Source organism: Chrysemys picta, chromosome 6 (assembly GCF_011386835.1).
Source record: "Chrysemys picta bellii isolate R12L10 chromosome 6, ASM1138683v2, whole genome shotgun sequence".
Taxonomy (NCBI): Eukaryota; Metazoa; Chordata; order Testudines; family Emydidae; genus Chrysemys; species Chrysemys picta.
The window spans coordinates 43,783,754-43,807,995 of record NC_088796.1 but is presented as its reverse complement, the minus strand read 5'-3'; the positions used below and the strand labels follow the sequence as shown (position 1 = coordinate 43,807,995).

Here is a 24,242-nt window from a genome sequence, read left to right as displayed (position 1 = left end):
CTGAGATAGGTCCTCTTTTGCTAAATAATCTGCCCTGTAGTCTCCTATACCCTTCAGGATCTCATCCAAAAGAGGTCAAGAGGTTGAGGTACTAGACTCTAGTAACCCCAACTTTAAAGTTCTGTGCACCCCTTAAAGGATTAGCAGAGCCAATGATCAAGTTAAGTACAGCAAAACTGCAGCTAAACTTGCCCCTTTCTAGGGCTCAGAAACTCACAAAAAGTAACTCTTAATTTTGTATGGGTATATAGTGATTCTGGCAGCCTAATATGAGCTTTGCAAGGATTTCACGCTGTCAGTCAAGCTGTCTGTGAATTGAAGAAAGTAGAAGGAAAGTAAGCAATAGTACTGCCCTTGTAAAGGACGTGCTAGTGTTGGGGAACAACGTATGTGTAGGATATGGAAGCTATAATTTCATGCTGAGCTGAATAAAGTGACCATCATTCTGGTTCAACTTACCATTAAGTACCGGTTTCAGTTTACCTCATCCTTTATCTTGCCTTGACTTCTAGGAGCTCTCTATATTATAATGAGTTATCGGTGTTCCGCTACTATAACTCTGAGAAACAGGATTAGCCAATGCATTACAGTGGGGCAGGCAAGTAAGCTATAATTATCTTATCTGGATGCATATAACAGACAACTGAATGTTACTATGAAAGATATTTCTATACATCAGTTTACTATAGTTAACTCATATGTATGAGATTTGCTGAGTAGTGCAAGTGTAATTAAGATGTACTATAGATAGTGCTCAGTGTACCTAAAATCCATAAAATGAAAATAGGGTACTTATAGAGTTATACATAAAGCAGGTAATTAAAACCATAGCACTGCATACATAAAGGTTGTCATGGGAACCTTAACTCTGGGTTTCCTACCTTTAGTGGGTTTAAAGACAGCCTCAGTATTGCATTAATGTAGTATTTTGCATTGTGTATGTTTACCAATAGAAGACTTTTTTAGAAACCTGACATTTCTAGGACTCCTAATACTGTAACTAGTTTGCATAGCAACATTATAAATTATTCAAAGAAAATTTATTAATATATCGCTCACAAGAAAGCCTGAGGTTGCCTGAATCTGATGCAATGTATTATGGAGATGTGGTAGCCTCTCCCTAGATAAAGTTACAGTCAGCTTCTATTACAGAGCCCTATTTTATCCCCTCTATAATGATGCCTTAGAAAACTGTTTGTCCTGAGAAAATGCCAGAATAAAACTGAAGGCAAAGGGGAACATCTCTGTAAAGTCTGAAGAAAAATCAAATGATCTGAGCTACATGTTATTAAAAACCAATGTGCCTCCTGTATTTGAAAAAAAGATGGTTGGAAAAAAGTAACATTATACATGATTTTTGGTGGGTATAGTTTGGGTCCCAGTTTTGCTCTCTTAATTTGGAATGGGTGTTGTTTAGGGTTACCATATTTCCTCATTAAAAAAGAGGACACTCCACGGGGCCCTGGCCCCAACTCCGCCCCTTCCCTGCCCCAACTCTGCCCCTTCCTTAAAGTCCCCGCCCCAACTCCGCCCCCTCCCCATAGCGCCCTGCATTCCCCCTCCTCCCTCCCAGCTGCGAAACAGCTGCCCGAGCGCTATCGGCTTCACGGTTTGCCGGGCAGCCCCCAGACCTCCAGACCCTGCCCCCAGCCGGGCGCTTCCCCAGTGCAGCCAGAGCCCGGGAGGGGAAGCGCCTGGCCGGGGGCGCAGGGTCTGGAGGTCTGGGGGCTGCCCGGCAAACCGTGAAGCCGGTAGCGCTCGGGCAGCTCGGCTCTTCAGCTACACAGAGCTGAGGTGTCTGGGGGGAGCAGCAGCAGCAGCTGCCGCGGGGGAATCTGCCTGCAGCTCGCAGCCTGCGGGAGCCGCAAGGTAAGCAGGGGACTGGGGCAGGGATGCCGGCAAAGCTATTTTCCCGGACATGTTCGGCTTTTTGGCAATTCCCCCAGGACGGGGATTTGAGGACCAAAAAGCCGGACATGTCCTGGAAAATCCGGATGTATGGTAACTCTACCTAACTGCTCCCCAGGACTCCACCCCCTACCTAAGCCTCCCTGCTCCTTGTCCCCTGACTGCCCCCTCCTGAGACCTTCCCCCCATCCTAACTGGCCCCCTAGGACCTTATCCCCTACCTGTCCCCTGACTGCCTCCTCCTGAGACCCTCCCCCCATCCTAACTGGTCCCCTAGGACCCTACCCCCTACCTGTCCCCTGACTGCCCCAACCCTTATCCACACCCCCATGCCCAGACACCAGGGACTCCCACGCCCCATCCAACCACTCCCCACCCCCTGACAGCCCCCCCCAGAACTCCCGACCCATCTAAACCCCTCTGCTCCCTGTCCCCTGACTGCCCCCTCCTGGGACCCCTGCTCCTAACTGCCCTAGAGAACCCCACCGCCTACCTAAGCCTCCCTGTTCCTTGTCCCCTAACTGTCCCCTCCTGAGACCCCCCCACCCTAACTGCCCCTTAGGACCCTACCCCCTACCTGTACCCTGACTGCCCAAAACCTTACACCCCCAGACAGCCCCCCCCGAACTCCTGACCCATCCAACCCTCCCCCTGCTCCCTGTCTCTTGACTGCCCCCTTCAGAACCTCCCTGCCCCTTCTCTGACCCCCTGGTCCCCTTACCGTGCCGCTCAGAACAGCGTTTCGGGCTCCACGCGCAGCCCGACACGCTGCCCCTCTCCCCCACGGAGCACATAGCCCGGTTCCCGCCCTCGCAGAGTGCTGCGGAGAGGCACGCTGGGCAGGGGGAGGAGCTCCAGACTGCCAGAGGCCCGTTGCGAACGGCCGGCTGGCTGCAAATACAGGGAGGGGGAGGGAGGGAGAGAGAGAGAGGAGGGGAGTGATCTCAGCTGCAGGGGAGAGGAGGGGAAAGCGGAGGAGGGGCTCTCTCTGGCTGCCGGAGCCCCATGCAAGTGGCACCATCCGGCCGGCTGCCCTGTCAGCCGCGCTCACTCTGCATGGGGGGGAAGTCTGGACATTTACAAATTCCCTCCGGACTCTATTTTTAACTGAGAAAAGCCAGACATGTCCGGGGGAATCCGGACAAATGGTAACCCTAGTATTGTTGCACCACCCAAAGTGGGAGCAGGTAGGCACATTTGGAGCATGTTACTCTTTAGTAGCTGGCTACAGCTTAGGAAGAACATGAAGTTATTTATTTAGCTGACTTCTAGCAGATTTTCCTTTAACTCAGGAGATAGAGGCCTAGCTTTTTAGGACCAAGGTTACAGTCGCTGCAGGGTGCTTTGTTTTGCCTGGCTGGGGAGGCAGCGGTGGTCCCCCCCCCCTCCGTTCCCTACCCTGGCCCAGGGAGTGGGACCGAGCAAGCCAGAAACATGCCGGGAGGGGGGGGGAGCACAACCAGAGGGCCCCCACTCTTCCCAGCAGCTGGACATGGGTGGGCCCAGAGCAGAGAGGGCAGGCTGCCATTACCTCCCCAGCTGGGCTCTCACAGGCAGCTGCTGCGCTGCATAGAGGCAGCAACCCGGAGTGGCCACCCCCACACCTGTCAGGAGAAGCGGCTCTGTCCCACCCCCTCTGCCTCATGCTCAGGCCCGGCTATTGGAGAGAGGGGCTGAGAGACCTGGAAATGTGCCTGGGGGAGGGGGGTACAGCATGAGAAGGACAGAGCCCCCCAACCCCCCTCTCCGCTGCGGGCGGAGCTGAACAAGCTCTGCAAGAGCAGCTCAGTGGACCCCCAGCATTCTGCCAATCAGATTCCAGGACTGGAGTCCTCCGTCAGGGTTCAGCTTCTATTGTGGCAACTGTTGGCAGGTTGGAAATTACTAACTCCTAAGAGCCCTGAGAACTAGGGTTTAAGACTGGTGGTCTGTGACATAGCTGCAGCATACGGCTACCACTCTGAAAAGAATTTTAGGGTGTTAGTCTGTACCAGCAAAAACAACAAGGAGTCCTTTTGTGCCAACATTTTTATGGCTGACTTAGAATGCTTCCTCAGCTCTAGAGTAGGGGCGTCCCCTACCGCCCTACTCTACTTGTGCTATATTGATGACATCATCATCTGGATCTCTATCAAACATTCTTAAAACTACAATACCCACCTGTTGAAGTGAAGAAACAGATTGACAGAGCCAGAAGGGTACCCAGAAATCAAATACTACAGGACAGGCCCAAAAAAGAAAGTAACAGAACGCTACTAGCCGTCACCTATAGCCCCCAACTAAAACCTCTCCAGCGCATCATCAAGGACCTACAACCTATCCTGAAGAATGATCCCTCACAGACCTTGGGAGACAGGCCAGTCCTCGCTTACAGACAGCCTCCCAAACTGAAGCAAATACTCACCAGCAACTACACACCACACCACAAAAACACTAACCCAGGAACCAATCCCTGCAACAAACCCTGTTGCCAACTCTGTCTGCATATCTATTCAGGGGACACCATCATAGGACCTAACCACATCAGCCACATCATCAGGGGCTCGTTCACCTGCACATCTGTCCCTTGGACAGAAAGGATGAGGAGTTACCAGCAAGAAAACCGACCCAGCGGGGACCCCATCCAGGTGATCCAGGCCACATTGGGCATCTGAAGAAGTGGGGTTTTTTTTATGCCCAAATAAATCTGTTAGTCTTTAAGGTGCCACTGGACTCCTTATTGTTTTTATTGGGCTGATAGAGAGACCAGAATCAGAGGCTCAGACCACCAAGCCACCCCACTACAGGTCCTTATTTTTTAGCATCCATGTACTAGAGCTAGTCTTTTCTTGGATCACCAAACCAGTGATCCTAGTGTGGGAAACAAAGGACCATTCAATTCCCTTGGACTGGACTTGAAGCAAACGAAGGCCGCTATCAAGATTGGAGGAAGCAAGGCTGGGGCGTGCCAAAGGCCTTTTGCAGGGCCCAATATATGTTTGTTAATTGATAGGGAGATCCTTGTGGGCACTGAGGATATTGAACAGTTTATACATGTTCTCTTCGAGTACTGTCATCTCAATTTGCAAGGTGTCTGCTGTGCTGGAGAGCAGCTTCTGAAGGGTCAAAAGTCATCCATGGCCAGTGTCAGGGAAGAGGCAACTACCCTGTCAGGGAAAGAGGCTGATTCTTTAGGCAGAAAGGGAAGTTGGAGCTTCTCTTGGGCTTGCTTTATCCTCTCATGTGGAGGTTCCTCTGGTGACAAGAAAGGGACTCTGTGACAGGGCTCCACTCCAGGACCTGTGAGAAGTATTGGCCAGATTGTGGGTGGCCCAACCACTGTCAGAACTGGGCCCAGACCCAGTACTGGGAACTTCTACAGTACACTTTAAGGTACCACTCCCCTCCCTCTGGGGAGTGCTCCTTATTCTAAATAGAGGAGAAGGAATTTCCCAGAGTAGAGGCGTATTCCTCAGGGAATGGCAGACAGCACTGAGTGTAGTTCTGTTGGTGCTGCAGGAGCAGGCATTGGTACTGGTGCTGGGAGGAAGGGTGAGGGTAGATCTTTGAATACACATACCTCAGCACCTGGAATGCTTTGCTTAGTTGGTGAAAGAGAACAAGAACTTTATTTAAAAAATGAAGATATTTCTTCACAAAAAGTTAGGTTGTGAAACTCAGAAAGCCAAAGTGGTTCAGATAGAATCCAGGATCAGTCTTGCTGCTATGGATGATAACAGAACTGAGGGAGGATTGGGGCTGGTCTGCCATTTATGCCCTCATACAAGAGCACAAGGAAGCCCATGGTGGTCCCCGGATGCTGGTATTCAAAAGAGTCCGAGCTCGGACACTAGACACGTATCTACCCATGCTGGGATCCACACTGTCACATGTTAGAAGAACCACCGTATAGCTGCTAAAAGCAAAACTGACTGTTAGGTTACAGCTAAGGTTGTGTTGTGACAAAATATGTGCATCTCTACCCCAATATAACACAAATTCGGATATAACAGGGTAAAGCAGCGCTCCGGGGGGGCGGGGCTGCGCACTCCGGTGGATCAAAGCAAGTTTGATATAATGCGGTTTCACCTATAACGCGGTAAGATTTTTTGGCTCCCAAGGACAGTGTTATATCGAGGTAGAGGTGTAGTTCTATATACTTGGTAAGAATGTGTTTATTGTTATGAAAAAACATTCATCAAGCTCTCTACTATTTATCTCCTGGCTCTTATGCTTCTGGGTTTTGTAAATAATAGGTCGGTACTTAAACTGTCATTTAATGATTTTTTTAAAAATTATTTGATTTTTGGAATATTAATTTATTGTTGTTTCTTAATGTACATCTGATTTAAATTCTTTGTATTATTAAAGCCTTATATTGCTTTCCACAAGGAAAGCGGCTTTTTCATGGACACAGAAATTTTCTTTTAGAGCTAAGTCTCTGTTTTGGCTTGCATCCCAGAACATGCGGATTTCTAAACGAACTTCAAAGTATAGTACATGGGTATCATTTTTAAAAAGCTACAGTCTTCACTGTGGATTTTGGCCTAAATTAATCCCTGTTATTGCTTCATTTACTTCAATGGAGGTACATTTCAGATTTGAACATACTTAGATTTACTAGGTCAAAATTTGGCCCTGATATGCAATATGAGCATAGCTATATTTAAATATAAAACAACGAAGAGTCCTGTGGCACCTTATGGACTAACATACGTATTGGAGTATACGCTTTCGTGGGTGAATACCCACTTGGTCAGACGCTTGTAAATATAAAATAGTGTGTTGATAAAAGTTTATCTATACTGCAAGGATGTCTTGCAGACCCGTGACTAATAAATAATGTACCACAGCTACATACCAAACACAAAACCATGTTAAGAAAGCTAAGGTTTCACAGCTAGATACTCATCAGTCAGGATATGCCACAGTTAATGTTTCCCAGGCAACTAACTGAGCATATATAATAAAAGGTGATTGCAAAGCATACCATTTCTCAAAAATTGTAGTATTCTATACTTTTTGCTTATGGCTAATTTAGCTACAGTGAAAAGTATGGGTGGACACAAGGGCTCTGCAGAAGCTCCTGGCTCAGATCCTGCAGGCACTGTAAGGGTCAAGGGGGATAAGGAAAGGAGCTGCACTTTTTCAGGGGCAAAGGAGTTCAGCCAAAGGCTCCTGTAGAAAAGTAGATTTTTCTTCTTTAAGTAGCATCCCTATGGGTGCTCCACTGTAGATATATCTACAAAAACAACCAAGGAATCTGGTGGCACCTTAAAGACTAACAGATTTATTTGGGCATAAACTTTCGTGGGTAAAAACCTCACTTCTTCAGATGCATAGAGTGAAAGTTACAGATGCAGATTATATACTGACACATGGAGAGAAGGGAGTTACTGTGCAAGTGGCGAACCAGTGTTGACAGGGCCAATTCAATCAGGGTGGATGTAGTCCACTCCCAATAATAGATGAGGAGGTGTCAATTCCAGGAGAGGAAAAGCTGCTTCTGTAATAAAAAAAAAAACAAAAAATGAGCTAGCCACTCCCAGTCCCTATTCAAGCCCAGATTAATGGTGTTAAATTTGCAAATGAATTTTAGTTCTGCTGTTTCTCTTTGAAGTCTGCTCCCTGGTCATTCTATTACAGATTTAAAAGTCACTATTATTGAACAAAAAAACTTCAGAAACAGACTGTCTCATGCCTTATGTCTAGGCTACCTAATGCTGCGCAGGTGAACTGTCCTTAGCTGCTTCTCAGCCACCCTTGGCCTGAGACAGAGCATTAGCAGAGTCTGAGAGATGGCTCATTTCTTAACTTAAAATAAAGTTTATAGAGTAGCTAGTAGAGTTTATGTTATCTAGATTAACACTATTCCCTTTCTCTTTTGTTTTATTATTTTTTGTGTGTGGCTTTTGAAAACTAAATCAATAAAGACAGGGAGATAACAGTTCTCCCCTTCGGGGGGGGGGGAATGAACCCAAGAAAGGGCATGCCCGTCTCCCCCGATTTAAGCACTGTCTCTCCTGAAGAGAAGGAATTCAAGTCAGCAATGGCCATTCACACTGCATTTGCCGCTTAAGAGAATCCAATATACCACAAAAGTGTACTTTCTGTCTGAAATTGAGGACAAGAAAGAGCCATGAACTTAAGTTCAGACTCCTTATGATAGAAAGTTCACTTAGGGTATGTCTACACTACGAAATTAGGTCGAATTTATAGAAGCCGGTTTTATAGAAATCGGTTGTATACAGCTGATTGTGTGTGTCCCCACATAAAATGCTCTAAGTGCATTAAGTCGGCGGACCGCGTCCACAGTACCGAAGCTAGCGTCGACTTCCGGAGCGTTGCACTATGAGTAGCTATCCCGCAGTTCCTGCAGTCTCCGCCACCCATTGGAATTCTGGGTTGAGATCCCAATGCCTGAATGATACAAAACAGTGTCGCGGGGGGTTCTGGGTACATGTCGTCAGGCCCCTCCCCCTCCGTCAGAGCAACGGCAGACAATCGATTCACGCCTTTTTACCTGGGTTACCTGTGCAGGCAACATACCACGCCAAGCATGGAGCCCGCTCAGCTCAGCTCACCGTCACCATATGTCATCTGGGTGCCGGCAGACGTGGTACTGCATTGCTACACAGCAGCAGCTAATTGCCTTTTGGCAGTAGATGGTGCAGTATGACTGGTAGCCTTCATCGGCGATCTGGGTGCTGGCAGACGTGGGGCTGCATTGCTACACAGCAGCAGCCCCTTGCCTTTTGGCCGAAGATGGTGTATTACGACTGGTATCCGTCGTCGTCATACTGCAGTTCGATCAGATGATGGCTGAAACTCCGTATGTCCCCCAGTCATATTCTGCTGCCTTCCCAATGATGATGGCGGCTATCAGTCGTAGTACACTATTTTCTGCCAAGCGCCCAGTATTTTCTGCCAAGCACCCAGAAGATGCCGAGGGCTATCAGTCATGCTGCACCGTCGGCTGCCAGCTTAAGATGTAAAAAATAGATTTGTTCTGTATTCATTTGCTTCCCCCTCCCTCCGTGAAATCAACGGCCTGCTAAACTCAGGGTTTTGAGTTCAATCTTTGGGGGGGCCATTCTGTCTGACAGTTGTTTGTGTTTCTCCCTGATGCACAGCCACCTTTGTTGATTTTAATTCCCTGTACCTGTACGCCATGTCGTCACTCGCCCCTCCCTCCCTCCCTCCCTCCGTCAGACAATAGTTTCGTGCCTTTTTTCAGACCAGACGCCATAGCACTGGGATCATCGAGCCCGCTCAGATCACTGCGGCAATTATGAGCACTATGAACACCACGCGCATTGTCCTGGAGTATATGCAGAGCCAGGACATGCCAAAGCAAACCCAGGACCAACCGATGAGGCGATTGCAGCGCGGCGACGAGAGTGATGAGGAAATTGACATGGACATAGACTTCACAGAAGGTACAGGCCCCAGCAATGTGCAAATCATGGTGTTACTGGGGCAGGTTCATGCTGTGGAACGCCGATTCTGGGCCCGGGAAACAAGCACAGACTGGTGGGACTGCATCGTGTTGCAAGTGTGGGACGATTCCCAGTGGCTGCGAAACTTTCACATGCGTAAGGGCACTTTCATGGAACTTTGTGACTTGCTTTCCCCTGCCCTGAAGCGCCAGAATACCAGGATGAGAGCAGCCCTCACAGTTGAGAAGCGAGTGGCGATAGCCCTGTGGAAGCTTGCAATGCCAGACAGCTATCGGTCAGTCGGGAATCAATTTGGAGTGGACAAATCTACTGTGGGGGCTGCTGTGATCCAAGGTGCCAGGGCAATCAAAGACCTGGTGATATCAAGGGTAGTGACTCTGGGAAACGTGCAGGCCATAGTGGATGGCTTTGCTGCAATGGGATTCCCAAACTGTGGTGGGGCCATAGACGGAACCCATATCCCATCTTGGCACCGGAGCACCAAGCCACCGAGTACATAAACAGCAAGGGGTACTTTTCAATGCTGCTGCAAGCCCTGATGGATCACAAGGGATGTTTCACCAACATCAATGTGGGATGGCCAGGAAAGGTACATGATGCTCGCGTCTTCAGGCACTCTGGTCTGTTTCGAAAGCTGGAAGAAGGGACTTTCTTCCCGGACCAGAAAATAACCATTGGGGATGTTGAAATGTCTATCGTGATCCTTGGGGACCCAGCCTACCCCTTAATGCCATGGCTCATGAAGCCGTACACAGGCAGCCTGGACAGTAGTCAGGACCTGTTCAACTACAGGCTGAGCAAGTGCTGAATGGTGGTGGAATGTGCATTTGGACATTTAAAAGCGCGCTGGCGCAGCTTACTGACTCGCCCAGACCTCAGCGAAAAGAATATCCCCATTGTTATTGCTGCTTGCTGTGCGCTCCACAATATCTGTGAGAGTAAGGAGGGGACATTTATGGCGGGGTGGGAGGTTGAGGCAAATCGCCTGGCCGCTGATTACGCGCAGCCAGACACCAGGGCAGTTAGAAGAGCACAGCAGGGCGCGGTGCGCATCAGAGAAGTTTTGAAAACGAGTTTTGTGACTGGCCAGGTTACGGTGTGAAACTTCTGTTTGTTTCTCCTTGGTGAACCCTCCGCCCCGCCCACCCGGTTCACTCTACTTTCCTGTAAACCAACCACCCCACCCTCCCCTCCCCCCTTCGAGCACCGCTTGCAGAGGCAATAAAGTCATTGTTACTTCACATTCATGCATTCTTTATTAATTCATCACACAACTAGGGGAATAATTGCCAAGGTAGCCCGGGATGGGTGGGGGAGGAGGGAAGGAAAAGGACACACTGCAGTTTAAAACTTTAACTCTTATTGAAGGCCAGCCTTCTGATGCTCGACCAATCATCTGGGGTGGAGTGACTGGGTGGCTGGAGGCCCCCCACCGTGTTCTTGGGCATCTGGGTGAGGAGGCTATGGAACTTGGGGAGGAGGGCTGTTGGTTACACAGGGGCTGTAGCGGTGGTCTCTGCTCCTGCTGCCTTTCCTGCAGCTCAACCATACGCTGGAGCATATCAGTTTGATGCTCCAGCAGCCGGAGCATCGACTCTTGCCTTCTGTCTGCAAGCTGACGCCACCTATCATCTTCAGCCCGCCACTTGCTCTGTTCATCCCGCGATTCAGCTCGCCACCTCTCCTCTCGTTCATATTGTGCTTTTCTGTAGTCTGACACTGACTGCCTCCACGCATTCTGCTCTCCTCTCTCAGCGTGGGAGGACATCTGGAGCTCCGAGAACATATCATCCCGAGTCCGCCGTTTTCTCCTTCTAATCTTCGCTAGCCTCTGTGAAGGAGAAACATTTGCAGCTGGTGGAGGAGAAGGGAGAGGTGGTTAAAAAAGACACATTTTAGAGAACAATGGGTACACTCTTTCACGTTAAATTTTGCTGTTCACATTACACAGCACATGTGCTTTCGTTACAAGGTCGCATTTTTCCTCTTATATGACGGCCTGCCGGTTTGGTGTGAGAGATCACTCACGCAGTGCCAGGCAACAGATTTCAGCTTGCAGGCAGCCATGGTAAGCCACAGTCTTTTGGCTTTTTTAACCTTCTTAACATGTGGGAATGGTTTCAAACAGTAGCGCCTTCATTTCCCATACCAAGCACCCCTTGGGTTGGCCATTTAAAATGGGTTTGCAATGTAAAAGGAGGGGCTGCGGTTTCCAGGTTAACATGCAGCACAAACCCACACACACACAATTCTCTGGGATGATCACTTCACCCCTCCCCCCTACCACGTGGCTAACAGCGGGGAACATTTCTGTTCAGCCGAGCAGGAACGCGCACCTCTGAATGTCCCCTTAATAAAATCACCCCATTTCAACCAGGTGACTGTGAATGATATCACTCTCCTGAGGATAACAAAGAGAGATAAGGAATGGATATTGTCTGCATGCCAGCAAACACCGGGACCATACGCTGCCATGCTTTGTTATGCAATGATTCCAGACTACGTGCTACTGGCCTGGCGTGGTAAAGTGTCCTACCATGGCGGACGGGATAAGGCAGCCCTCCCCAGAAACCTTTTGCAAAGGCTTTGGGAGTACATGAAGGAGAGCTTTCTGGAGATGTCCCTGGAGGATTTCTGCTCCATCCCCATACACGTTAACAGACTTTTCCAGTAGCTGTACTGGCCGCGATTGCCAGGGCAAATTAATCATTAATCATTAAACACGCTTTTAAACCATGTGTAATATTTACAAAGGTACACTCACCAGAGGTCCCCTGTGTGCCCTCAGGGTCTGGGAGCACGCCTTGGGTGAGTTCGGGGGTTACTGGTTCCAGGTCCAGGGTGATAAACATATCTTGGCTGTTGGGGAAACCGGTTTCTCCGCTTCCTTGCTGCTGTGAGCTATCTACATTATCTTCATCCTCATCTTCCTCGTACCCCGAACCCGCTTCCCTGTTGCGTGTTTCTCCATTGACGGAGTCATAGCACACGGTTGGGGTAGTGGTGGCTGCACTCCCAGCGTGGCATGCAGCTCCGCGTAGAAGCGGCATGTTTGCAGCTCTGCCCCGGACCTTCCGTTTGCCTCTCTGGCTTTGTGGTAGGCTTGCCTTAGCTCCTTAATTTTCACTCGGCACTGCTGTGCGTCCCTGTTATGGCCTCTGTCCTTCATGGCCTTTGAGACCTTTTCTAATATTTTGCCATTTCGTTTACTGCTACGCAGTTCAGCTAGCACTGATTCATCTCCCCATATGGCGAGCAGATCCCGTACCTCCCGTTCGGTCCATGATGGAGCTCTTTTGCGATCCTGGGACTCCATCATGGTTACCTGTGCTGATGAGCTCTGCGTGGTCATCTGTGCTCTCCTCGCTGGGCAAACAGGAAACGAAATTCAAAAGTTCGCGGGGCTTTTTCTGTCTACCTGGTCAGTGCATCTGAGTTGAGAGTGCTGTCCAGAGCGGTCACAATGAAGCACTGTGGGATAGCTCCCAGAGGCCAATAACGTTGAATTCCGTCCACACTATCCCAATTCCGACCCGCAAAGGCCGATTTTAACGCTAATCCCCTCGTCGGAGGTGGAGTAAAGAAACCGGTTTAAAGGGCCCTTTAAGTCGAAAAAAAGGGCTTCGTCGTGTGAACATGTCCAGGCTTAATTCGAATTAACACTGCTAAATTCGACCTAAACTCGTAGTGTAGACCAGGCCTTAGACCAGCCTCCGGCCCCAGATGGTGCAACAATCCCTGACACGACCATCAATATCCACAGAACATCAAACTCCAGTGGATTCAAAGAGGCAATCTGCTGATTCCTCTCATAAAAACCTCAAAAAAGAGGGCTACAAGTCCCCAGACTGACGAATTGATCAGGAAAAGAGATGCCCAGCAAAATCATCAACCTCGGTATCAACTGAGCTGCGACATGGTACCCATGAGGCGTTGGGCTCCTCAAGTACAGGTACCGCAATAGGCATCAGTACCGTCAGACAAGAGAAGTGGTAGAGACCAGACTACTTCTTCTAAAATGGCATCGCTGGAGACAAGGTGAGCCTTCTGAGCACTTCCACCAGCACACCAACTTCTGGCCAATCATCAGATCACAGGTACCGCTGACTCCCTCAATACCGATGGGCCCCTCTAGACAGACTCTGTTGGTACCAATTACCACCATGGTAGCACAGGAATTCAGTTCTTCAAGGACTTCTTGGTTTCAGAAATGCTGGAATCCCTGCTACTCAGTACCAGCGTTGAGGTACTGACCACATCTTTATCTCTTGAATTCCCCATAGTAGAGAAACTCACCATCAGCCGCCTTATCTGCTCCACCTCTCTCGAGCCAAGAAGAAGAGGGTGATGATGATGATGATCTCTTTGGTCTCAGTGCAAAGTTCCCCAGGGAAACGTCAGGGGACGAGTCATCTAGAAACACTTGCAGAACCACAATATTGACAAGAGAGGCAAGGCCCATCTACTTGGCATTGGCACCCTTGGGTACCACCACTCTTGCCCTTTGCACCACCCCAGTGGCCATATTGGAACCCATGAGTAGCCTATAGACCAGTTCTGTAGGACCTCGAATGTCTCACATATGGATAGAGGACAATAATCTCCCTCAGCTTCCCTTTCTAGACCCCATAGTCCTCAAGAGGAGACCTTTAAGAAGCAGGAGCCAAGACTGGATAAAGAAGGTACTCCAGCAACAAACATTTCATCATCCTCTCCAGATGAAGCGGTGATGCCTCCTCTATCATCTATGGCAGATGACTTCAAACAATTTCAACCTCATCAAGAAAGTAGCAGACTCACTTCAGATTCCCTTTGAAGAAGTCACAGCACAAGCTGCTGGGCATCCTCCATATGTCCCCTTCTGCTTGTATTGCACTCCTGATTAATGAGGCCCTACTAGATCTAGCCAAAATCATTTGGCAAATGCTGGCCAGGATAACGTAAAAGGCAGACAAAAATTATTATGTCCCCTCTAAATACCTGGAGTACTTGTGGCACCTTAGAGACTAACAAATTTATTTGAGCATAAGCTTTCATGGGCTAAAACCCACTTCATCAGATGCATGCAGTGGAAAATACAGTAGGAAGATATATATATACAAACACACAGAGGACATGAAAAAATGGGTGTTCCCATACTGACTATAACAAGGGTAATTAGTGAAGGTGGGCTATTATCAGCAGGACAAAAAAACCTTTGTAGTGATAATCAGGATGGCCCATTTCCAACAGTTGACAAGAAGGTATGAGCAACAGTAGGGGAAAAAAATTAGCATGGGGAAATAGGTTTTACTTTGTGTAATGACCCATCCACTCCCAGCCTTTATTCAAGCCTAATTTAATGGTGTCAAGATTGCAAATTTAATTCCAATTCTGCAGTTTCTCGTTGGAGTCTGTTTTTGAAGTTTTTCTGTTGGAGTATTGCAATTTTGAGGTCTGTAATCAAGTGACCAGAGAGGCTGAAGAGTTCTCCCCTTGCCCCTTACAGTGCCTGCAGGATCTTAGCCAGGAGCTTCTGCAGAGCCCTTGTGTCCACCCACACTCTTCACAGTAAAACCTACTGTATTTTCCACTGCAGGCATCTGATGAAGTGGGTTTTAGCCCACGAAAGCTTATGATCAAATAAATTTGTTAGTCTCTAAGGTGCCACAAGTACTCCTCATTCTTCTTGCTGATAAGACTAACACGGCTACCACTCTGAAACCTGTCTAAATACCTGGACTTCCCCCCACCCCCAATCACAAATTTGCTGTAAATAAATGTGACAGACAGCTCCATGCTAAATCAATACTGTTCAACAATGATTGGAAAAGACTGGACTTATTCGGCAGGAAATCATACTCATCAGCAATCCTGCTTTTTAGGGTTGCAAATTACCAGGCCCTTATGGCAAAATATAATCACATCAATTATGCAACACTCAGTGCCTTTATTGAGCATCTCCTAAAATGATCAAAGAGCAATGTTAGAATGTTTCAGTAAGTGCTACCTCAAAGGAGCATGGAAGTAATAACCGCAAATCCACTTAAGCAAGGGGTGACGGTGTGATCAAGAGCGGAAATGGCAGTTACACACATCAATATGTTAACCTATAGAATAAGTACAGCTCAGTATTGTTGGTGAAAAGGCTAAACATGAGCCTGGAGGACTGAGAATGAGCAGATGATGCTCTTATAACAGGGCAGTCACCATGTGGTCCGAGGCTGTTTTTTCCTGGGCCTCTTCCATTGCTGTCTACTTCTGTACTACTTGACCCTTCAACTCGTTGGGGTACTTGGACCATTGGACACTGTGGCATACCAGAGACAAGACTAGTCCTTTGTCTCTTACCACCAGGTCCTCAACCAAGCGTATGAGTATGCAATTCTAAGCTTATGCATAGAATGATACCACAGATTACCCCGATACTGTATTGTCTCTATCACGTTATGTGGCTTGGATCTTTTCTAGCTTTATCCATTGTTTTAATAAACGTATCAAAGATTTTACTTTGCCTCCAGCGTGAGTGTCCTTGTCATCCACTCCGAGACTCCTCACAAGATTCTGAACTCCATAGTGTGAATTCTGAGTAGCCTGATTCTGGGGGGAAGAACCTTATCACGGTCAGATCAATTGGCCATTAATTCAAACATTTATGAAGGTTGATAGGGTCAGGCAATATTAGTATGTCAGTGTCACAAAGTGTTATTACATAGTAGAAAAATAACTGGTCACACATATATGCAGTAATGGAAGATTCCAATTCTGGTGTGACTCAAAACATTACCCCTACATGCTCTCCCCTCTCACTAGCACTAGACTACATCCTAGATCTAAAAGAAATTAGGATTATTTCTAAATTCAATAAAGGTACATTTTTTGCAGCCATAACTGCCTTTCATCACAAGACAGACAGCTACTCTGTGTTCACTTATCCTACAACAACAAAGAGATTCCTCAAGGGTATGGATAACTTCTCACAAATCAGACATCCTAGACCAACATGGGACCTTAATCTGGTCCTCAAGCGCCTTACAAAGCCTCCTTTTGAACAGGTGGCCACATGCTTGCTTCCGCATCTGTCTATGAAAACAACATTCCTAGTAGCCATCACCTCGGCTTGGTGAATCAGGCAAATAGGGACTCTAATGGCACACTCACCCTTAACTTTTTTTTTTTTAAAGGGATAAGGTCACACAGACCACAACCAAAGTTCTTCCCAAAACAATCCTCTGCCACTGCCTTCCACATAAAGCAACTTATTCACCTCCCAATTTCTTCCCAAAGCCACCCTGTGAGAACAGAGAAGCAAGATTACATACGTTTGATGTCAGGAGAGCTTTGGCATTTTACTTGGCGAGAACAAAATTTTTCAGAAAATCTCCTAAACTATTACTTTCAATTGCAGAGAGGTCTAAAGGATCCTCAACCTCGAAACAAAGACTCTAGATGGATATCAAACTGTATTACCTATTGCTATCATACCTGCAATCTTCAACCTCCATCTGGAGTTTGAACTTATTCCACAAGATCTCTTTACTCTTCTGTAGCCTTCATCAAAAAACATTCCCATCACAGAAATATGCAGAGCAGCAACCTGGACATCTACTCACGTTTTTGTGGAACATTATGCAAGCATCTGATGCTGAATCATAGGTGATACATTTGGATTAATCAGTACTAGACTTGACTCCAAAGCCCAGTGGAGCATGCATAGGGACACTACTGAAAGAAGAAGAAGAGATTACTGATCTTGTGCAGTAACTGTGGTTCTTTGAGATGTGTCCCTGTGGATTCTCCACAACCCACCCTCCTTCCATACTTCAGAGCTATTAATAAGGGGCTCTGCAATAGAGAAGGAACTGAGGATGGTTTGCCTACACAGTGCTAGATAGCCTCAATGCAAGACATGAGACTGGGAAAGCGCATGTGCGGGCTGAGTGGACACTGCTCTGATCTTAGGCACAGGGGGGCATCTCGAAGAACCACAATTACTGCATACGGCAAGTAACCTTTTCTTTTCCACTCTTTTGACTTATGAATAGTTGAGCCATTTTTGATCAAAACGATTTACCTTCAGGCACAAACTTAGAGAGAATTTCAGCTCAAGAGGAGAGCTTCAGAAAATTGTGAACTGAAAACAGGGACTTAGATAAATAACGTTGCATAGTAGTTTCCATTCTATCTATAGAGATTCCTCTTGTTATAAGCTCTGAAAAAGGCCAGGAATTACATAGGTGTTTGTCATGGAGTGCTCTACTCACTTCTGAGTGGTGCCTCCTTCTAGCAATTAGCTACCCCCAGTTCAACACCCCCTTTCTGCTCAGACACTGTGTCAGCTGTCCTGCTGCTCATGGAGTCACAGAACAGCCGCCTCGTGACTTGGCCCTCGGGCCAGATTATACTCTGATTTCCCCTTCCCAGGGAGTCTTTTCAAATCTCTCTGCCCAAGCAGCATCAGGCACTCCTCATGCCCACTGCTCTCACTCCCACAGTGACTCAGGCAATCTTCCCATTCACAGCCCCTAGCAATACTATGCTACAGTGGATGGTAGGGGAACCAAGGCCTGACCTCTATGTTGGTTTTCAGTCCAAGGTCCTATAGTGAGCAGTTAAGGTCTGCAGCTATATCTACCTTATTGCTCTTGCCCCTGGACTATTTCCTACCATGCTTCTCATTCTCCAACCACCCTAGTCAGACCCTCTCTCTTAGGACTACTACGTAAACTCTTCCTCCTAGGTTTTTATTTCCCCTTCTTTCCTCCTTTCCTAAGGGGGAGAGAGACTGCAGACTTCCTCCCTCTCTCCTCGCACACCGTTGCCTGCATTCTGGCTTTATAGAAACCCTACCTATTCCCTCACAAATGAGCTTCCTCATAATTAGCACCACCCATTCAGCCTACATCTCCCCTGTTTGCATCTTTTGAAGTCCTGGGAAGGTGAGCAGACCTCTCCTATTTGGAGCTGATTTGAATTAGGCCAGGCAGGCCCACTTTCTGAGGGCAGGTGTGAGGAGTACACCCCATCACACAGTTACTCTATAGTTGTTAAAGACAGGTCAGGAACTCCTCCTACTACCTTACTCATCAATACACTTACAGGTGGTAAATAGCAAATAGTTTGTACTGACATTTATACAGAAGTTTTTCCTAAGACATTTGCAAGCTCTAGTAAATCATATGATGCAAAAAGTGATGTTCACAATGAAGTTCATTGTTGCCAGAATCCCTCTAGTTTATGAGCTTGCTATGTATGGCCCATACAGTTCTGATTACAGGGTAAGAAACAACAGTCAAATTAGCCTCCATCATCTATATTTAGATACCTGAATAAGTGACCTGATCTTCGAGAGCATGGAAAATCCATCAGCTCACAGTTGAATTCAGGCAATTTTTTTAGTTGCCTAACTAAGTATTTAGGAATGAAGCTTTAGGCACCCCATTTTGAAAGTCTTAGCAAGCATTTTTTTCTTAAAAGGAGTCTGATCAGAAACATTGTCTAAGTAAAGTACTTCCAAGGGACTTGTGATTATTATCTTTAAACATGCATAACAGTAGTAAGTGGGCTGCTTGAAAGGCAAGATTTGGGCTGATACATTTGTTTCTTCTGGACACTTTAACTTTCCTTCTTTCAACATCTGAAATATCATACTGTTTCTCTCTCCACAGGGGAGATAGAATAGTATAGCAAATACTAGTGTATGCCCCTTTCAGACACCTGGGCAGGCTTCCCTTAACATCACACCTGAGAGGGCTTTTGTTGTACATGAGCAGGTGACTTTTCCACTTGTTCCGATAAACAGTCTATGCACCTCCTGTGGTGTCAAAATTCACCCCCTTTCTCGGTTTCAATTTAAACCTTCTCCCTAGACATTGATACTTTTAGGGGTTTTGTTAGTTAATACTGGTTAGCCCAACTCTAAGGCTACGTCCTCACTATGGGGAGGGGAGGTCGATTTAAGATATGCAAATTCAGCTATGTGAATAGCGTAGCTGAATTTGACGTATCGGAGCCAACTTACCCCACTGTGAGGACGGCGGCAAATCGACCTCCGCGGCTTCCCCATCGACGGCGCTTACTCCTACCTCCGCTGGTGGAGTCCAAGCGTCGATTCGGGGATCGAATGTTGCGTCCCGACGAGACATGATAATTCGATCCCCGAGAGATCGATTTCTACCCGCCGATTCAGGCGGGTAGTGTAGACGTAGCCTAAGTCTTCTTTGCCTCAAATCCAAGAAACTCATTGTCAGAACAATTTACCTCTGAAACATTTTCTCCTTTTTATTCCCTCCAGGCTAAATATTGCTGTCAGTTTTTGTGAGACTGGCTTCAGCTCCTGACTCTTGCACAGACCATTAACTCCTTTCTGTATTGGTCCAGTGTGGGGTTTGTCCAGGTCATCACAATCTGTTAGACCCTTCTTTATGTCAGAGTAATATACTCTTTGGAAAAAGGAACATGGAGAACTTGAAAAAGGGCCATAATAAAATACAAGCTACTAGAATGCTGCAGAAATACCTGTAGTGAGAGTTCCCCCCCCTTTTCTTTTTTTTGCTAGGTGAGGGTGATTTGTTTTGATCAAACAATCCATTTCTTTTGTGTGGCATGACTGAAAAATATCACTAAGACTCTGCACCCTGTGTTAGCTAAAAAAGGATCTGCGCTGTATTTCATAACTGAAGACATCTACATCATCATCATCACTGTAACACCCACAGGCCCCATTTAGGATCATATAGTAAGGAACCATCCCTGACCAAAAGAACTTTAAATCTAGATTAAATTGAGATGCAATAGGAACAGTCAGCAGCAGGGACAGAAGGAAAGAAAACAATAATGAGAACACATATGTTACAGAGTGAGCTCCGCTCCTGCCGCTTTGCACCATAGAAACCTAGTAGTGTATCCACTATGCCATTTCTTTGAGTTCCCTCCACCAACCACAGGTGAAAGTAAGCTGGTATGGCAGACTGGCAAGAGCTGGTACGCCATGCCGCACTTGACCGGCTTCTCCGGTGGTGATTTAAAGGGCCCAGGGCTCCAGCCGGAGCTCTGGCAGCTGGGTTCAGGTGGGGATTTAAAGGTCCCAGAGCTCCGGCCCCTGCGGGGAGCCCCGCTGCCAGAGCTCCAACTGCGCTTTAAAGAGCCCGGGGCACCCTGCAGGGGCCAGAGCCCCGGGCCCTTAAATTTTGAAAGGCCCCACCTCTTCTGGTTGAGGCCACGCGCTGCTCAGGACTAGGCTAGGAACCAGAGGAACGGGACCTGCCTGCTGGATGCTTGCTGCTCCAGGTAAGCAATCAGTGGATCAACTCCTGCTTTTGCTGCGGCTGTATATTGTGTGCTTGGGGGGATCTGCCGGAGGCAGTGAGAGCGCGGGGTGCTGGGGGGGGGGGCTTTGTAGAGTCGCCGGGTGAAAGCATCTCGCAGCCACTGGCTCCGACCTCTGGCAGCTCCAGCCCCGCCGTTCTGCTGATGCAGGGGGCTGCTGGCCCTCGTGGGCACGTGGCCATGACTATGAATTGCCTAGTATGAAACGTCATGGAATAATTTCCGTGTATGTATTTAGTCACAATGACTATTGCTACGTAGTTTGGAAACAGGAGACCGATAATAAGTCTCTGATGGCTTTCACGGAAAATGACAAAGAGAATCATGAAGCTATCATTAAAGATGGAGAACAGCTTTCATGTGTTCAAACATTACCACATGAATTTGTGTGGCAGTTCAATAATGATTTCTTGGAGGAGTGTTCAAACAAATTAGCAATGCAGGAGCTGCGTAAATGCGCCTATATTCAATCCAACATTCCCTCCACCAGGCCAGTTGGAAATTTTAAGGTTAAGGTTTCAATGGGTCTCCAGTACACAGTAAATAATGTAAGTGCATATCTGAACACTCCATCATTCAGTTATCACATTCAATTAACATGTTTTAACTGTACTCAGTTATGTTATGTTAACCATCATGGCACTAATATGTTTTGTGCTAAAAGAAATGTGTCGTTTCATATCAAATGTTTTGGAAGTGTAAATATATAAGCGCATCCCAAAGAAATGGGAAATTGACATGTAAAAGTTTGTTTGGACTTCACGAAATAACCAATGTTGTTGTCGTCTCTGAACCGTATGTCAGCAACATTGGTCCAGTTGTTGTAAAAAGAGGTGTTAAGCGATTGTTAATGGTTAACCCAATTTATGCTCTAAAAAAAATAATCATACCTGTCTAGATTTCATTATCTGAAGTACATGTAGAATGTATACTCTATGTCATTCCTTTAATATCTGGGTGGCACACATGGCTCAAGGGTGTGGTACCCAAAGCATCCCCTATACAGGTACAAAAAAGGGACACAATAGCAACCATATTGGAAGGGATAGGAACGGGGCTAGGTGTCCTCAATATGATAGATCAGCAAGTTTTAGCCAATACGATTGGGGCACTAGGTTATGATATAGCCTCATTAACAAATCCGTTCACAACATCATTAAACCAGTTAAGTGTTCTAAAGTATAAGGTTGCCAGCATTCTACCAGGCTGGATGTAGCTGCAGGAGGCAGACCACCTTAATCTGGTAGGAGCCATTCGCGTCCTGCAATCAAATAGCTCCATGGCATTGGCGTGTATCCAGGCTCAGGAGCAGGTACTAAGCGTGGCTAAAGATATTATTAGAAGTGGCCTCAGTGGTTTAATCCCTATCGAATTACGAAATGCTGTCTGGGTGAATGCCACTAATGCCTTTGAACAACGTCACCAGGCATGGTGGAGACTACTCAATTTCTCATATTTACCCAGTAATGACACTATTATAGCGTATGTTCTCACCCTATTAGATGCCCAAGAGGAAAGATACACCCTTTGGTACCCTTAGGTTTAAACCTCAATAGTTCAGTCCCGCTCCCAATAGAACTGAGCAAATGGGTGCACAACAGGAATGGAGCCTATCAAGGTGTCAATTTACGATCCTGTTTAGAGGAGAAAGGATTGGGTTATACATGTGACTCTGGAGTTTTGGAGATCTCTCAGATCTGTCTAAATCCCAACGAGGGCAAATGTAACTATAAACTCCAGCCATCCAGCTCTAAAAGCTCAGTGTTGGTTGATCCGACATGCATATGCTTGAGAAGCTGATGCAGGGAGTTCTTAGTAAATTTCTATTATAAGATCTCTAATAACCCTTATATTAATTTGTGTCTATGTTCAGTTTTCTCCATCGTGGGTTATGATGTTAAATTTATAAGGCACCAAATCTCTGTTCAAACTGTTCAAACTGTTAACATACATTATGTTTTATATACTCATTTAGAGCCCATTCATTTAGGAATTAATATTACTGCCTTAAAATAGTTAATGTTGCACCCTGACATGAAGCAACATTTAAGGCAATTACAACAGGAAAGCCGGGAAGTGATGGTTACTGTGTATTACTCCTCTAATCAAATCAAGAGGATATTAAAAAGATACAAAGGGACTCTTTCCGTTGGTGGTAAGGGTTATCCAATGGCTCAGTAGATTTTAATCAATTCTGGAATATTCTGTTGCATCCGGTAATCACTGTGTTGGTCATCTATTTACTTAATTGCCCTCACAGAGTCCTTCAAACTGTCAAAGAAGGGAAATTGTATGGGAAAATTGTTATGTTATGTATTCTAACTGTATTTTGTGTTATGTATCACTTTAAACATTTGTTCACAATCGTCATTTTGAATTCTGTAAAGTTGTTGTTTGAGAGCCATGTTGGTCTCCCTTCTTGTTGGGCTTTTAGCAACCTTTTCCTGTAAGGTGGGAAAAGATCAGTCACATGATCTGGCAATTCTGCCCGGAGACAAGAGAGTATATAAGCTCCTCTCACAGGCTATAGGGTGCTGTCCATCATGGTGGCAGCCCGTGTCAGTCATCGGTTGTCATGAACAGTCTTCGAGAGACAACACATCAACTCGTCCCTACTTACCTGAGATTGAGGGATTCTGGTCCAGTAGCTGATTTGATCCACGTTCCTCCTGTGCACATCACCATCTCCAGGCACAGTAGAAGGTCCGGGTCGTCCATCGCACCGGAGCTGTGGCAATCGGACACGACCCTCCCTCCATGACTGACATCTCATCTGTAAAGTATAGATTTCTTGACTGTTAGTCCATAACATCTGTAAGGGTTAGAGGGCTTCACACCCTTAATTCCAAATCACCGAGTGTTCTTTACTTGCCTGTACCTAATAAACAATCTTTTTGTTCATCTTTAATCTTGTCCTCCTTCTGTTTCACTGAGACCATAGGTGACAGACCCTACAATAAGGATAATCCAAACTTCCATCATTAGCTGGGGTCCTTTAATACCCCCCTTTGTTTCCCTTTTCCCCTAACAGTGGTACTTTTATCCAAATTCAGTTCAAGTAGAGGAAACAACACTCTGAGGCTAAAATGGCCAAGGGAAAAATTCTATCTTGATTTCTATCCCATTAGCCCCATTGAGAATAAATAAGACTTCAGGGGTATATTGGCTCTAAATTTGGTCTGAAGTCTTTGTTTATATGCGTGGAAGGAATAAGGGTGCAGTTATAGTCCTGAAAAATATTACGCAAATGGAAGTGACGGTTCTATGCTTATTGGCACTCACATTACTATTTCTGTGTGAAAATACTGTCTGCACTACAAGCCCCACCTGGATACTGAAATATAAACTGTTTTTTTCTGGTTAGTGCGTCATCCTCAGTAATAGAGGCTGTCGTTAGATATTCTGTTAGTAATGTGCACACATGAACAAAATCCAGCTTCCTCTCACAAAGCTGTATCTGTTGTACAGTGCTAACAGGAGTGAGCAGTAATTAAATCTTATCTGCTTACTTGAGTAGTTAAAATATTATTCTGAATTTTCACAGGCGCAGATCTGTTTAATAATAAGGTGACTTTTTCTAGTTTTTTT

The 24,242-nt window shown here is 46.5% G+C and overlaps 1 long non-coding RNA gene across 1 annotated transcript; it reads right to left on the bottom strand.

Moving 5' to 3' along the window:
* Positions 1–7,176: 7,176 nt before the first annotated feature.
* On the bottom strand, positions 7,177–23,721 carry LOC135972461 (uncharacterized). The gene is made up of 3 exons (XR_010588916.1): positions 23,533–23,721; positions 23,275–23,427; positions 7,177–7,393 (listed from the first exon to the last, which is right to left on the bottom strand). It is a non-coding gene; the product is annotated as an uncharacterized LOC135972461 (long non-coding RNA).
* Positions 23,722–24,242: the final 521 nt, after the last annotated feature.